The following is a 17,792-nucleotide window of genomic DNA, read 5'->3' as shown; positions in this document are numbered from 1 at the left end:
ATAAGAGACCAGCACGGAGAGAGAGAGAGAGAGACACACACACAGAGAGAGAGAGAGAGAGTGGCACTGCGCCACTCTGCAGCAGCCACACTGACTGACAGCCATAGCCTGAATACTGACTGACTGTCTGTCTGTACTGACTGACTGACCGGCTGGCTGCATGCAGCAGTGTCCCCACAGCTTTGCCCTTCTCTCCACCTCCCTCCCTGTGTCTATCCCTCTCCCTCCCTCTGTCTCTCAGCAATGCAGCATTAAGTTGCTCTGGATTAGAGAGAATACTTATGATTGAACTTGAAAAAAGAAAAGCTGATAGTGATGCTGTTTTTCAGACCATGTGGTAGTAAACAACATCTCCCTGCTGAATGTCTCACCAGTGCAGCACATGAATGAGAAAAAGGATCAGTGGCTGCCCAAATTCAAGCTGGAGACATCCAGTATTGTGTATCCTCTTGTATGTTATGTGTCCTGCTCTTTATTTCTCACCGCAGCCTTATATTGTCTGACTTTGACTCTGTGTCCTTTTTTTCCCTTTCAGCACTGTGTAAACTTAGTTTGTGGAAGAGTGCGATACAAATGAAGTTATCATTATCAGCTCCAACGCTCAAATCGCCCCTGACGAGATTAAAACACATTTCATTGCTGTTGAAAGCAAGGCGGCACTAAGAGCGACAGATAACCCATAAAGCACATAAACACTCGTCTCCTGGTCCCCCTTTCGCTCGTGCATTATTATCCTCCAGAGTGAAAGGGAAGATAAATGACAGTGAGATACAGCAGCAGACTGAAAGGCTGATAAAGAGGCCATAATATGTCTGACCAAGTGTCCTTCTTCCTCCACTGGGTTAGACATGATTATCATCAGAGGGATGGAACCTTTAGATAACTGCAAACAGAGAACCGGGCTTAACAAAGTAGTAACATTTGTTGGCTCTGTTACTGCAATGCAGCACTATGTTGTCCTCTCTGCTCCTCTGCTCTCTCTCTCTGGCTCTCCCTCCCTTACTCTGTCTCTCACCCTTATCTCCTTACCATAACACACTACTACTGCTTTACTTTCCTTGCTTGAGGGTATTCAGAGGTAGAAATGACTAACATTAACCACATCCAGAACCTGTTGTGGTGTTTCATGTAAATAGGAGTGTATGTGTGTGTGTGTGTGTGCAGGGGGAATGTTAGCAAGATGCAAAGCCTGCAGAGATAAGCTGGGTTAAACTGTGCATACAAGCTATAAACTGGCTTTCATCTGGGAGTGCTTTTCTCCTATTTTTTCTTCTTTTGGCATATTTATCATGCTGTCTATCACGTTAAATCAATGGACTTCCATTTCTTACACAACTCGTTGTTTTTTTTTAGAGTTTCTCAACAACAGTTAAGCATCTGTCACAGAGAGTGGCTGCATTCAACTTTAATCAGAGAGACGAGTGCAGGTAGCAGTACAGATAGCTACACACAATGTCTCTACTTAATCATTTTAATGCCATGGTTACATAGCTCTTTAGTGAGGGTGAAGCTGTCGTATGAACATTTACTAAATGTCAAAATGTTTTGCTGACTGAGTGAATATCTGTCTCTCTGCAGCTGCCGTGCTCTGACTGTCAGGCTGACTGTATTTGGCTGATTCTCTTGTCTTGTCTGTCCATCAGCCTGTTGGGGGCAGGAGGCACCCTGCACAGCTGAGTGGTGAAGACAGAGGTCACAATGGCAGCAGATCCTCAAATGGTTGTTAAAAAAGTCTAAATTCTAATTCAAAAGTCCTCAGCAACAGTTTTTTTTAAAAATCATTTGACGTTTTAATATTGTCTTGGTTGCAAAAAGACCTTGATTAGCTTGATTAACTGACTTGTCGACTCATGATTACATTTACATTTACATTTAGTCATTTAGCAGACAATTTTATCCAAAGCGATAAAGTTACCGAAAAAGGGAAACAATCAAGGAATAGTGTGATAAGAGGCATTAATGCAGCAATAAGTGCTAGTGACGATTGTTTAAGTAGTAGAATTGTCGTGTAGTGCTAAGAGAGGAGGTACTCTCTGAAGAGCTGGGTCTTCAAGAGTTTTTTAAAGGTAGAGAGGGACGCCCCTGCTCTAGTAGGAACTGGTAGTGCGTTCCACCAACAGGGAACAACAAACAAAGAGTTTTGATTGCCTCGAATAAACGTGTGGCAGAGCCAGGCGTCAATTCATTGGAAGAGCGCAACGGTCATGAAGTAACATATGCCTGTACCAAGGCGTTCAAGTAGATAGGTGCAGTACCAGAGACAACTTTGTAGGCGAGCATTAGAGATTTTAATTTGATGCAGACTGCAACAGGTAGTCAGTGGAGCTCGATGAGCAGCGGTGTGACATGTGACCTTTTTGGCTGGTTGTAAAACAGGCGTGCTGCTGCGTTCTGGAACATCCGAAGGAGTTCCACTACATTACAAAATCATAATGAAGCTGGAAGTTCGGTGTTTTAGCCACATGCTAAACAAGCGCAACTGCAGACACTAGAAGATGTGACCTTTCAAATGAAGCCACCATAATTTAGAACCTGTAGGCTTAGAGAGTTTGCATGGTGCATGGTTTTGATCTTATCAAAGAAAAAGTCTTCAGACTCTCCACTAGAGACTAACTTAAGTCAAGGTTCTGTGACAAAAGCCCACACCCATGCACTCAACACGCACACACATGTTCAGTATCTTAGCAATGGCCATAGGTCACACTGGCTGTGGGAGCTCACTACCCTTCTACTTATTCCCACTTGCTCATTCCCCACTTTTCCCACTGTCTCACTCTCTTTTTTTATTCTCATTATCTTTCGCTCTGTCTCGGTCCCCCTGTTTCTCACTCTGTCACTTTCCCTCTGCCTTCTGTCATTATTCTGCCCACATGTCTAGACTGAAGAGAAAACTTTTGCTGCTTGCGTGTATGATATCTGTGTGTGGCAGTGCACGTCTGACACTTACTGTAGGCCTCATTTCCTCAGCTCCAATCAACTTTATTCAACTCACTTCTGGTACCAGTACATTTCTCTATATTATATCCCACTGCTGATAGTACTGTTACATGTCAGACTGCCATGACATCATCTTCTATCTACAGTCATGGAAAAAAATATTAGACCACCCTTGTTTTCTTCAATGTATTTTTCATTTTCATTTTTTTTTTCATTACAATGAACAAGAAATTGAAGAAAAATGGTGATCTAAAATGTTTTTCCATGACTGTATACTTTCTGAATCCTGCCATCAGCAACCAAACAGAAAACATCTGGCCTTAGTGTGTGGCATAGTGCATCAGCTCAGCTCACTTGGAACCTCAACAGGCGTAGTACCAAAGAATTAGTACCAAACTGGTATGAGTCTTACTTAAAGTCTGTGTAAAGTTAATTCACTTTTCACTTTGTAAAAAAACAAAAACCAACAACATATTTTTCAAGGTACAAAATAATAGCTGAAAACATGTAAAAAGACTTAAAACTATATATGACTGAATTTTGGAGTAAGACCATTAAACTGTATTTCTCCATTTCTGTGTTCAGGATTTTTTGGGCCCGTACTGTGAAAACTAACCTCATGCCTCTTTGGGGGCTAAAACATAAAACATTGAACTCCTTGACTTAAGTTTTTTTGTTTAATTTGATTCAGTTTTGATGGAAACATCGCTTATGTATGGAGACGCATCGTCCATTCTTAAAACAGTCTATGGTTCAAATTGGTCTTCATATTCAAATTGACGCAACGATTGGATATAAAGGGTGTAGAGAAAATATGACATGCACCTCTCAGTACAAGAGAAATCAACAGCATCACAGCCTCCAAAATGACAATAAGGATGAATCAACACCTCTCAAAAACTGTTACAAATAAAATGAAACATTTTATCCCAGTAGTGTATCGGACACTCTCGATAGCAACTGTCAACATGTCATGGCAATCCATTGTTGAGGTAATTCAGTCTGGACCAAGGTGTTGGACTAACTGACCAACATTGTCATCCTTAAGTTGGGGACACAACTCTGACATTACATTTATTTCACTGTTGTGTTTATTCTGTCTTTCAAAATCTAACTGATGATGTTTGGGTGGTGAGGCATGCAACATCATCAGTTTTCACTTGTCCATCATCATCGTCATCATCATCATCATCATCATCATTATCATCATCATTTAAAGACTGACTTTCCTACTCTGCAACATATATATTAAATGGTTTTAATGCGATCGTGGTATTTTGATCCAGTACTTATTTATTTAGCATGTGTTCATGGTATATGGACCTGGTCTTATGTAGCGCTTTTCTAGTCGACACTCAAATCACTTTACACTACAGACTGTGCTCATTCACTCATTCACACACACATTCATACTGGTGGCAGAGGCTACCCTAAACAGTGCCACCTGTCATAATAGGGAATTCATTCACACTGATGAACGCAGCATCGGGAGCAATATGGGGTTCAGTATCTTGCTCAAGGATACTTCGACATGTAGCTGCCACGGTCAGGGATCGAACTACCGACCCACCGATCGGTGGGTGACTCTACCAACTGGGCCACAGCAGCCCCATGTGTACATTTTTCTGTCATGCCATCAGTATAATGTTGTAATTGCAGGCCCTTCCTTACCTGCTGATAGCCTTTCCCCTCAGTGACATTGGCGAGCTGAGTCCCTCCAGCTGTACAGACAGGACGGTGTGTCCATGATGTGCGTTTTTTACTGTGGTCTACACTCAGACAGCACACTGATAAGAAACCCGACCTTCACAACATTAAAGGTGGTGTGTGTGTGTGTGTGTGTGTGTGTGTGTGTGTGCAGGCTTGTGTGTTTGTTGCAGGTGTGTCTGTGGCAAGATGACAGCACAGTATGTAATAGTACTTACTTGTCAGATATATGGTGAGGGTGGGAATGGACTTCTAATAAGTCTGCACAGAGGGTGTGTGTGTGTGTGTGTATGATTTAGCAGCAGATGTCAGGCCACTGCTAGGCTCCTGCAGTTGCTTTTGCTCATCACACCTTGTTGCTGGTGTCTGTTTGACACACAGTTGTGTTTGTATGTGTTTGCTTAACCACACATCTGTTCTCTGGTCAGTTGTTTACATCTCTCATCTGGCATCCTGCTTTTAAAACCAGGCATTTTGCTTAATATATTGTTGTGGATTTGTTGGATTTGGTTTGAAAATATGCTTATTTATGTGGTTCACATTAAAATTATTTACTACTGTTATATTACTCCATTTAGTTATAGTTATGGTACCTAAAAAATGTTACACTCTAAAATAGAATAAGAAAAACACTTCTGTGACAAATAACTTTGACATCAAGTTGAAATAAAATATATTGCTGCGTACTAGATCCACTGATAAGACAATACAATTGACTTGAGAAGTGGAGCTCTCTAAATTCAATCAAGACCAAAGCAGTCATGAAACTGATGAATTAGTTGGAGGAGTCAGACACTGCCAAGATGGCGGCTACTGGAGCCAAACACTTTAGCAACCATATTTTATACAGACTATGGGAGGGATACAGAGGTAATGTGTAAGCTGCATGGCAGAGGGTTGAATGTAAACACAGTGATTATGGTAAATGTGCTGCATTTGTGTAGCGCTTTTCTAGTCAAAGCAACCACTCAAAGTGTTTTTAACTTAATTTTGTTTAATAACTTATCAGATAGTTATATGAGAAAACCATGTCCAAACTTTTGACTGGTACTGTGGATCTTGTGTTTATCTCCTAAAATCACCTGAAAACAACAACAATCTGCTACAGTTAAAATACAAAGACCTCCTATGTAACAGCCATGTCCAGACACATCAGCTGTAATGTACAAACAATGCCCAGGAGTGTATTTAACTTGCTATTTGTTCTTACATTTATTTTACATATGGTATTTCTTGCATCCTATACACATGAATTGGTTTAAGCTGCCTGCAGACCCCATGATCAGGGTCACCCATCCGACGAGAATATTGCGTAGCCATGTGGAACACGTCTCTTCACAATATGATTCCATCAGACCTTATATCTACAATGTTTAGCCCAAGTCGGCACCTATGCACAGTCCCATTATGTTTTACAGACATTTGTAGTTAACTAATAAGGTAAAACATTTTGTTTATGCTGCATTTTGCTGAACTTTCACTTTCCTTTGTGTCATGCGTCAGGCATTTCCCTCAAAACGTACGTACGAGTTACTATTCCCTACGTGGGAGTTACTGTCTCATATGTAAGAGATAAACTTTGTTTTGGCCAACAATGCCTGAAAAAAAGCATGCTCTCCATCAAGACTCAATTGCTCTCCCTTGGGTCCCAGTAGGTTAACACTGATTTTTTTGCAGCTGAATCTTGCCTGTTGAATTTTTTAGCGTTGATTTTTGTAATGTTGAAAAGTTCAGATACATAAATATTCAGTGCAAGAAATTCAATGGCTTGTTCATTTCAAAATCAGATGACACAGATTTATTTCCATATACTTGCATGAAATCTGGTTGTTTTAGTCAGGAATATGCTAAAATATATTATTTTCCCCAACTATATTTAAGTTCCCTGTTAAGGGCCAACCTTCAATGTTGTAAATTCCTGTTTATTCCCATAAATTCCTGTTTATTCCCACGGAACATACCCAACTTTGAACATTCACAGAATTTTGCAACCCAAAATACCACCCATAAAACATCGGATTTTATCCTTTACAAAATGTCAAAATGCTGTTATAAAAATGGCATTCGGGTGTGTAATTGCTACCTTACATTACACTATTTTAGATCATGAGTCTATTAACATGGGCGCCAGAAGCAGGGCCCATTTTGGCTAATGTAAAAGATGATGATGTGAGTAAAGCATAACCATGGTAACTGAAGTGCACATGTGCAGTAATATGACAGTAACTACAGTGAAAGCCCTTGTCTAAACACTTAAGGAGACTACCTAAGAGGCTTTATGTAATGTTCCTAAATGAACCCCTGTTTGAGGAATATATTTGTCATAAGGGACATACTTGATGGGTTTTGGTGGTTTATGCAACTTTTTTTTTCCATCTGCTGTCTTTTTAATTGCTTTACTCAGAGTTAAAAAAAATAAAATAAAACTGGGAGAAACACATGGAACCTCCATGTAAACTAAAAAAATACACCACTCTCTGGCTGGCTTCAAATGCAGAGAGGAGGGAGGATAAAGAAAAAAAATGGGAAGATGAAGAAATGAATGAACAACAGAGAGAGGGGAAACAGACAGAGGCAGAGATGTTTAATACAGAGGGAGTCTGATAGAGAAAGATAAACAGAGTCAGAAAGGAAAAATCACAGAGGAGGGGGAGGTAGGTGTGGAGTCCTCTCTGGCGTCCAACAGATGGTTGGTGTTATGAGTGCAGGCAGCTCCTCTCTTTGCTGTCTCCACTCACACAGACCTGAAAAACACTTTGTGGCCTCACAACATCCACCCAATTACTGGGTTTCTATCCAGGTTTCTTCAAATAAATCATTAGTAAATTATTTGTATCTCATTTGAAAAGCTGAATGAAAGTAGTTCATTAGCAATCTTTTCTTTTTAATTAATTGAATTTTGATTTGAATACAGTGAAGTCATTTAAGTTTGTTGCCTGAATAGGCATTCCGGGTACTGGTAACAATGATTTCACAACATTTAGTTTGGTGTGCGGTACAAAAGTGTTACAGTGACATTTATTGTCCTTAAACACCTTTAACTGTTTATTTATGTAATTGATATAAAATATTAATATTAATCCACATTTTTACCTTTTTTAACACTTAAATGCCATACACCGTCAATGTGTTTCCCAGATACTGATTTAAATCACAAATTCCTTGTTCCTTGAAAAAAATTGGGGCCAATATTGGACACTAGGCTTGATAATTTGCTCATCTACCGGCTCACTGGTAACAACATCACATGTGTATGTCAATCAGGAGAGAGTTAATTTTTAAGAGTGAAACACTTTTTCGGCTGAATAGTCAAACCTGTCTGCTGAAGCCGCAGCAGAATTTCTTTTAGGTGATGCATGTGGCTGCGGCACCCTGTAGACCAAATGGCATGACAGTAAACTGAAAAAGGCCCTAAGAGGTTTGAAAGTGAATCTGCCAATACCCATTAAATAAGTCCCAGAGTGCTGATGTATTGAGCTTGGCCAACATGCTCAGTTAGGTCCTCCAGCCTGAGAATGGGACAAGCATCAAACTTTGACTGAGAGTTTAGTATATGAAAGTCAATGCAAACTTTTATAGCCCCATCCTCCTTAAACACTAGCACTACAGGGCTGCTCCACTCACTGTGTGACCTTTTGATGATGTGACAGTATTACCTCCAGGGCTGGCAGCGTCCGCTCTGGGACCCCATACATTTTCTGACAGTCAGGAAGGAAGGATCTTCCAGAATGATGTTGTGTTCCACCAGGTTGGTGTAACTGGGTTTATCTTGAACAATGGCAACAGTTTGGGTTGCCATTCTTTTAGGAGATTTACATGATCTGCTTCTTCCTCCTATGGTGTGGCATGGCAGGTTCATATGTAGCAGGACCCATCTTTCTGAGAACTTTAAATGGCCCCTGCCACTAAGCTAGCAGCTTATTGTCTGTGGTGGAGATGGGGCAATACGACCAGTGCCCAGGATGGAAAACTCTGGCCTTCTGCCTTGAACAGGTCTTTTTGTCTTTTGGGTCTCCTCCATTTAAGCATGTACTAGAGTTCTCATCTGCTCCATCTTTTCTCTCATTTGCAGGACATACTGGAGGACAGGGACTGGCTGTGGACTGCTAAGCGGTTCCCAGGTGTCTCTGAGCACATCAAGGGGTCCTCCTACTTTCCTCCCATACAAGAGCTCAAAGGGTGAGTAGCATATTGAGGGACCTCGCTTTAAGAGAAATGCTGATAGCCAACGGTCCCACTCTTCTGTTCATCCTCACAAACTTCCTTAACATTGTGTAAGGTCTGGGATCGAAAAGCAGTGTTCTGGTCTGTCACTATTTCTTGGGGAATACCTACCCTTGAAAAAAGCTGCAAGATAACAGGTGCTATGGGTAAGGCCATAATTCGCCTCAAGGGAGAAAAGTTTCTGGGTAGCGAGTAGCATCGTCGTATACTAGTATGTACCTGTATGACCTCGCTAAAGGCCCTATAATGTCCATGCCAATAGGGTCAAAGGTTTTAACAGAGCCCAGACGACCTGCCCATATTATGATATGGTGTAAAGCAGCCATTCTCAACCTTGGGGTCCCGACCCTTATTGGGGTCGTGAGGTGATTTCTGGGGGTCGCTAAATCATTTTGGAAAAAATATAAATGCACAAAATTAATATTAAGTTACATAATTTCAGACAGGGAGATGTTTTAGTTGTTGTCTTCTTCATTATTTGTCCAAAATTCTTCGTAACAACTGAGTTTGTACGATCTGCGTGCGCGTGAGATTCTGTTCAGTGAGCACAGCGGAAAAAATAAACAAACAAAAAAACAAAAAAAGCGGCGCATTGTTGCCTTACCGCAGCTAGCTATAACTGATGCTGGAAAAATGGAGCGATGGCTGCAAAGAAAAGCTCCAGCAGCAGCAGGGGTCAAAGGTCGACCACCAGAAAGCCTAATGGGACCACCAGCCAAGAAACGGAGGGCAGTGGGGCCGACACCGGCTAGGCTCCCTAAATATCAGCCCGACTTCTTGAAGTATGGCTTTTCATGCATGACAAAAAACACCACAGAATATCCACAGTGTTTCATTTACTCTGAAGTGCTAGTAAACGAAAGCTTGAAACCAGTAAAACTGAAGAGACAAGAGGGTAGGGTGGCCATAAAGCTGGACGGCTTTAGGCCGACAGTTTGACTTTTAAATGCCCTGTCCGGCTGCAGGCGCTGCCTTGAGCCAGACACTCATTTGTCTTCGTTTTAAGAAGATAACAGAAAAGGTCCGCCTGTTGTTACCTTGTTAGTTTAATACTTATTGGCTAAAAATGTGTGTCAAAAAAGCTGTGTCAAAATAATTAATTGAATTGGTTATATTTTCGTGTCATAACCTATCAACACTTAACTAATTTGAATATTCACATTATTCAAATTAGCCATGTGTTGATTCGCCGCAACACCCGCTCAAGCCAGTTGCTACCACCAGGCTGTTAATCAAGCTCTCAGCGACTGAAAGTCTGGGGGGGGTTGCGGACCACATGCATGTTAAATTCGGGTCGCGACTCGAAAAGGTTGAGAACCACTGGTGTAAAGTACAAACTTTCTCTGTGACTCCCCTTTTCATAACAAGAATCTCTCCCCTATTAAGGAGAACTATACCTGTGCTCACCCCATCCATCTCAGTGACTATGTTTAATTCAGTCTTCAGGGTTATATCTTCCCTCTGTAGCTGGCTGAGATACCCAGGTACATCCCACTAACAGTCCCCTGCTGGCTGCCTATGACTGACCCTCCTTATGACCCCTTGGAGGATACAAACCTTTGGTCCCCCTCTCATAAGGAAGGAAGTGAGTGTTTGACGTGGAAGCCTGATGACATTGGTGTGTTGCTGTGGCAGAATCTCTCCTTTTTCCCTAAGGTCACCCAGACAGTAAACTAAATTATTGAGATTAGGTCTTTTAATCCATAGTCAGCCCCTGCTTTGGGGTAAGTAGACCTGCACATATTGGCCCTCATTTATCAAACGAGCGTACGTCAGAAAGTGTGCGTAAAGTGGGCGTAAGATGATTTCTACGCAAGCCTCGGCATTTATCAATTTGGACGTGAGCGGACGGTACGATCAGATCTCACGTCTGCTCTCAGCTCATGTACGCAAATCTGAGTCAGCGTGAAGTCCACACGTCTGAGTCAGGGAGTCGGAGAATTGATCTTAGACTATAGTATCGATGCCTGGAGCTGATAAAACTGTGGTGTTTTGATTTTTAATAGTGACAAAGCAAAACATGTTTAGACTACATAATTTATCATTAAAACATAATCCATAAATAAATAAACTCTGCGATCGTGAAATTCTTTAAACAGAATACCAGCCGAGGATATTAAATGTTGTTGTCTTCTGCTGTTTACTGTTATCCCGCTCCGACACCGGAGCGGCAGCGTCTCCTTCACCAGCGGTTCTGACCGGATAGAAACATTTCCAATCAGCGCTGCCACACACTCCTCTGACTAAGACATCATTATTAGTAAATGTAAAGAGGTCAATAATATCTCTCCATCATAATAATAGCAATATTCCGATACTATATAGATTATTAGGCTTTATATAACGATGTAATTACTCAAACCTCGCCGAGAGTTTAATAGTCCGCTACTCTGCTGACAGCACCACTGATTTCCTTCTTTTTCACTTTTTATGCTGCCAAACAAAACCAGTTTGTTGTGTTGCAGCTGTTGGACGTCAGCGTTTCACTTTCTGACTGAGAAATTCCTCTTCTTTTAGAATTAAAACTTACTTTAAAACATTGTTTACCTCCTTCAACCAAAAAGCTGAAAACTTTTAAGTCCGTGCTCCAAATGTAAAATAATCACTGGACTTGTTTGAGTTTATAACTATAAGTACTTTTATTTCATAAACCTCAGTCGCTGCGTATTTCTGTAATATGTCTTTATTGCACCTATTGTTAATCGTAACGGTGCACTTTGCTAATAAAGCTGACTTTAGAGGGTGAAAAAATCCTCTTTTTGGCCGTATTGCGTTCTTCGGTGTCGTAAACTCTGAAGGCGCGTCTTCTGAATCGGGTATATATTAGGGCGTGACATTTAAATGACGCTTGTTTCGAGCCGCCACATTTATCAACAGCCGATCATTCTTACGCTGTGATTGGCGAGATACGATCGTTTGATAAATCCCACGTGGACCCTGTCGTAAGACGAAATATACACTCAGATCTGCGCTGGTTTCTACGCTCGCTTGATAAATGAGGGCCATTGTGTCCAATAAGAGTGTTAAGGGCTTACTTGACACACACAGCTGTTATTATGTTATGGTGGTACAAAATTGGGCCTCCTGGGTTTAAACATCTGTCTCGCTAGGTGGTCGACACTGTTTCCCATCTTACAATAAGCAAATCAGAGTCAGTGTGGCAGTGGAGTTCTCTCAGATGCTGGGTTCGGAAAATCCATCCGATGTATCCTGACAACCGCAAACACAACATACATCCATCAGCCCAACAATCAAAATAACAAACAATAGATATGAAATTTAAAAATAAATACATTCAAAAATGTATCCTACTTCATATAATATTTTTTTTCTTACTTTCTTATTGTACTAAAAAAAACAAAAAAAGAAAACACTGTGTATTTAATCTGTGGACATCAACAAGCCTCTCAGTTCCTTCAGGATATTTATGGTGGCTCTTGTTTTCTGCTGCAATTTTTCATACCATTGAAGAAACATTGGACTCGACCTTTCCTGAAGCCATTGTGTGTGATTAAGGTTGCATAAGTTCTGCCTTGGTGTGCACAATGAATATTCAAGGTGGAAACTTTCTATCTGTGGGGAAGATATTTAAATTAATAGGAAATAATGGAAATAAAATAAAAATATAGGGATTATTTGCTCAGTCATTTGCAGATACAAATACATTTTTTACTATATCATCAGCAGACATAATTAATTAATGAGCCAAATAAATACGTTGATTTGTCAAATAAATCCAATGTGAAATGGGGAATGTGGTGAGCAGGCGGCAACAGCTGGGTCCGAGCAGGGAGGCAAACCCAGAAGTGCCTTAAGCTGCATTCTACCAAAAAATTCCAACAGGGGGCGCTGACGGCTGTTGCAGAAGCATTGTGGTCCTATCTATCTCAAAACAAAATGAGTCAACTTCTCAATTGATTTATTACCTAAAAAAAAATTCTCATGACAACACTATGGTCTCAATCGCTACTAAAGAATCTTCTTCAAGACATTATGAGGTTAATAGTGTAAATAATGTCCTAATTTAGAACAAAATATATGATAAAGAATCATATGCTTTGGGGCGTGGCTGCCTTTGATTGACAGGTGGCTGACAAGGCAAGTTTATCAGGAGAGAAGAAAAGCAATGTGTATCCACGGCATATTCACCGTGACTATGTTTGTGGTTATCCGTGTTTTCGACTGGTTTCGTCTCATAACTTTCACCCTTTCACAATGTATCTTCACTAAATGACAGCATTTGAACATTTTGTTCATTTAAAATTGTCTTGTTTAGCGTTTGGTTGGACTAATAGACCATTCAAGTTGTCAGTGTTCATTATTCCAGGTAAGTAACATACACTTTGTTTTTGCTTTTTGCTAGCCAAAATTAACATCCCAGTTATTAATCAATCAATCAAATCAAAATTACTTTATTCATCCCCGAGGGGAAATTCAGTTAGTCTGGTAGAATCTCTTGAAGAATGAGACAGCCTGATGGCTGTAGGAGAGAAGGATCTTTTGAATCTCTCCGTCCTGCAACAGAGAGAGAGGAGCCGTCCACTGCTGTTTTTTTGGTCCATAAAGGTTTTGTGTAGCAGATGATCTGGGTATTTCAGGATGGACTCCAACATCTTGACAGGTCATCTCTCCACCACCTCCTCCAGTGTGTCCAACCTGGCTCCAACCACAGAACCAGCTCTTTAGACCAGTCTGTCCAACCGCCTTCATCTCTGTGTGTGATGCTGCCTCCCCAGCAGACTGCAGCATAAAACAACACACTACCACCACAGACTGATAAAACATCTGCAGCATCTTACTACAGATGTCCAGAGATCTGAGCTCCCTTAAGAAAAAGAGGCAGCTCTGCCCATTTTTGTAGAGAGATTCTTTGTTTAGGGACCAGTCCAACTTATTATCTATGTATACACGTAGATACTTATAACTTGGCACCACCACCATGTCCACCCCACAGGTATTCACTGGCTGAAGAGGGAGCTTGAACCTGCGGAAATCTACGATCATTTCCTTAGTCTTTGAGGTGTTAATGCTACAGTCAATGCTAACATGAATTAGCAGTGACTTTGCTCAGTCAGATTGCCAGTGTAGAGAGGCATGTAGTGTTCTCGGCCCTCTCACTCCTCCACAGTCCAAATATGATCTGCTCACAGTTTCCGAAAACAAGATGATAACACACGAAAAGAAAGATGGTGACAAGTGTAACGGTGAACTCGATGCTTCAAACGGGCAGTCCACAAACCAAGCGGGTGACGTCACTGCGTCACTAGCAAGTCTACTGATAAAAAATGTTACTTTGAAGAAAACACAGTCTCACTGCTTAAAGCTTTATTGGCTGTTGCCAAGAAAGGTCTTGAACCTGCAATTGCTAAATTCGGTTATATTATTTAGTCTTTTCAGGTTTTTGTGGTTCCCCTTATGCTTATTGGGGAGGTTTTGTTAAATACGCCATTCATAAGCTCTTCTCATGCTGTTAAACACACAAAGGTTTGAAACTGTGCATTCAGCTCTTGAGAACCGTATGAGAAAAATAGCTCCTCAATCCCCATCCAACATAGCTAATCAGTTTCATTCTTACAGGCAGGATCTCTCCTTCAGGCTGTGTCCCACGTCTTCCTCTCGCACCAATGAACCTTATTGTCAGAGCTCACCTGGGACTGTGTGCTTGTGGAAAACGTTCACAGCTGTTTAGCAGACAACGGTCTGCTCTTAAGGGGGGAAACTGAACAGATCTGATATGTCATAGCTCTTCAGATTGTATCCTATCCATAACAGCAACACTGAAGGACTAAAGGTTAAATGTAGTGCAACCAGGTGGCCACATATTGTGTACCAGGATTTCCTGACTAGTTTACAGTTACTAATTCACAGTGATTACAATAAACAGAGAAGACCTTAGAACAAGTGGTGGAAGTCCAGCTGGACAGCCTGGTCAGCACTTCCTGTTTCTGTTCAGGCAGATGGTTCAGGCTACATAATACACTTTTTATATTGTATTTTAAACAACATGAAAGCTTCAGTGTGTAGACAAAAGTAATTCTAATTTGGGGTTTAATTCTCACAGGCATCTCCCATAATTAAATTGTGCTTATTGTGCTCATACATGAAGTCTCAGCAGGAGATCAGTCCCAGCATCAGTCACATAAGTTTTTTATGATTTACTTGTTACGTCCTTGGGGTACGGTGTGTGTGTGTTTCGTTCTCTCTGTTTGAGCCTCAGGACCGCAGTGTATGTCATCAGCGTCGTCAGGCGGAGTCTCCGCTCTTCTGTGCTACCGGTCTGGTGACCAATCACCCGCCGTCCCTGCCTCCAGCCCAGCCTTAAGAGACACTTTGCGCGACTGTGGAGGGCCTTTGTCTTTGTTGTGTTGGCCATGTACGCAAGTGTCTCTCTGTTGGTTGTTAACTTTGTGACTTGTGAGTGTTAACTAGAATCGAGGCACTAGTTTTGGTTCCGTTTGTTAGATTCACTAGTTTATGGGTGGCTGCACTGATATATTTTTGTTTGTGTAGATTAAATTAGCCCAGTCAGCCAGAGTTTTTTAGTTTATTGTGTTTTGAACAGAAAGATAGTGTGGGGGAAACGGAGGTAGGAAGACTGGTTTAGTTTGTTTGTTTTATGAGTTTTACGGGACACCACCCACAGCCCTTTGTTCACTGCCTCACCTCTGCATTTAAGTTATCAGCCTGAATAAGGTTCTCTTTTTGTTATTTCTTGTAAAACTTGCTATTAATCAATAAATGTCTTTATTTGCCCGAGTACACCGGCATTGTGTCACTTCCCCTTATCCCTAGACTCAAACTTGGGTTGTAACAACTTACTGTATAAATGATTGTATCCATTTTCAAAACAGTTTGATATTGTGCCACCGGGCCGTTATACCAAATTTACCCTTGGGTGTCACACTTAAATCAGTAGCGGTTTAAGAGTGGAAGATAATAAGAGTGATAACTCCACTCCACTTGGTGGTGGTAATGTACCTTTAAGTTGGTTTGCAAACTGCAAATACCAGAAAGAAAGCAGAGCGAAGCATTACCAAAGATACGGGATAGAAGGAAGATGGCTCATCACAAACCTCTCCAGTGCTATGAAATGGTTTACATTTACTGTGTCCTAAGTGGGCGTGGCTGCATCTCCCGCCACATATTTGGAAGTATTGTTGTGGCAAATTAGGCAGCTTCAAAGCCCCTGGGCCAGATCAGTCAGGCTGAGGACCACCCAACTTGCCAAAAACACATGCATCAAAATCTTTCCAAACATTAAGACTAAAAAATGATAGAGACAAATAGTTGCAGGAGGGTCTTTCAGAGTTTCAAGCAGTAGAGTTTTATTCTTGCAGAGGTCAAGAGATCAAAACTCAGTGAGTTCCTTGGTTGCAACCACAGGAGACTGAAGACACAGTGCTAAAGCCTCGTATTTTATGCCATACAACCTTCCATTTCTTGTTCTTTCATTGGTATGCCTTCTAGGCCCCCTTTTACTAAAGAGAACCATCTCTCATCTTTGTAAATAATGGTGTATCTTGTGAGCTAGTTAGGTGATGACTTTGTGTACAACGCCATTGTTTTTTACCGGTGGTGGATTTCTAGGTACTTTCCAGCGGCCGGTTGGGGGCTTCTGGTGCCAGGCTCCAATTTCTACCAGTGTCAGCAATTTACCTTCCATGTTATCTTATTTGGGCACTAAGACTTCCGGTGTTGTGTTACCATTATTTTTGGATGAGATTTCAGTTCCTTTTAATTATTATAACCTTCAAAAAACAAGACTTACAACACATATCAAGATTTTTCCGTACTTTACTCTGACATTACTTCTGTCTTTAGTCTGGTCATTAGTGATTGACATTGACATTACTGTTTTTTGTTAACACACCCTCTATTGGATTAAATGCATACATTGTATTATCTCACAACAGTATCATAATAATTTATTTAAAATTAGATATTTACGCTGCTAATAGGCACATTTCGCATTATGGACATTAGTTAGCTAGGATGTACGTATGTGGCAGGTTTTCAAAGAGTTTGCCTAACACTATCTTTTCTCAGCGCAAGATTTTGCTGAACATATGCTATCTCATGAGAGTGAGTTGTTAAGAGAGAGAGAGAGAGAGAGAGAGAGAGAGATAGGTTTCAAAGAAAGTTAATTTCCTCCTGATTTGTCCATCTGGAAAATTACATTTTTGTGTCAGAATGTTTCGAAAGACACGTTGCTTGTGCAAATGGGTCCAATATGTACTCAGTTCTGCCACTAGTATTCTAAAGGGACGTGGCAGTGACGGGAACCACGTCACATAGATACAGAAACTGACTCGTTGGCTTCTAAACCGGAATGGATAGAATGGATCAGTCTTGTGTAAAACTGCCGAGAGTTAATCTATGTGTTTATGTTTCGTGTTAGCAGTTTTCTGCTTTAAACTGTGACAAGACTGTGAATTAAGCATTAATTTGGCTAGCTGGTCAGCTAGCTATCTTGCTAATTTCACCATAGTTTCATAATTCACTGGTAATGTTACAAGAAAATGAGCTGAATGAAATGAGCTTGTCACTCATATGTCGGTAGTAACTTGCTTTCCTACAAATTGATATGTCACAAGACTGTATGGATGAATCAATTGTTAAAGTAAAGTGGTTTGCTTGTTAGCTTTTAAACTGTCTCAGATTAAATCCTACCCTCAAATCTACGCTTACCTGATTGGCTGGAATAGAAAGAGACATCTGATTGGCTACAGATAATTCCCTGCTGATAAAAATGCATTTGAGTCTTCAGCAACAGAAGTGTAGTCAACATATATGTGTATATGTATGTAACCACATCCAAATATGTTTCTGATGAAAACTGCAAATACTTTAATATGACTATTTGTGTTTTTCTATAAATGTATTAAACAAGAAGTGTTGGATTTTTAAAAAGTATTTATGTTAAA

General features: G+C 40.8%; 1 long non-coding RNA gene across 1 annotated transcript in view; it reads left to right on the top strand.

The window, feature by feature from the left end:
- Positions 1–17,792, top strand: part of LOC131975857 (uncharacterized) — a 74,148-nt gene that overhangs the window by 27,931 nt on the left and 28,425 nt on the right. Inside the window, exon 2 of the long non-coding RNA XR_009394763.1 lies at positions 8,717–8,823. This is a non-coding gene — a long non-coding RNA (uncharacterized LOC131975857). The remainder of the gene's footprint in view (positions 1–8,716; positions 8,824–17,792) is intronic.

This window comes from Centropristis striata, chromosome 8, assembly GCF_030273125.1.
Source record: "Centropristis striata isolate RG_2023a ecotype Rhode Island chromosome 8, C.striata_1.0, whole genome shotgun sequence".
Lineage (NCBI taxonomy): Eukaryota > Metazoa > Chordata > Actinopteri > Perciformes > Serranidae > Centropristis > Centropristis striata.
Note: the sequence above shows the minus strand (reverse complement) of the source record. Positions and strands in the feature narration are given on the sequence as shown.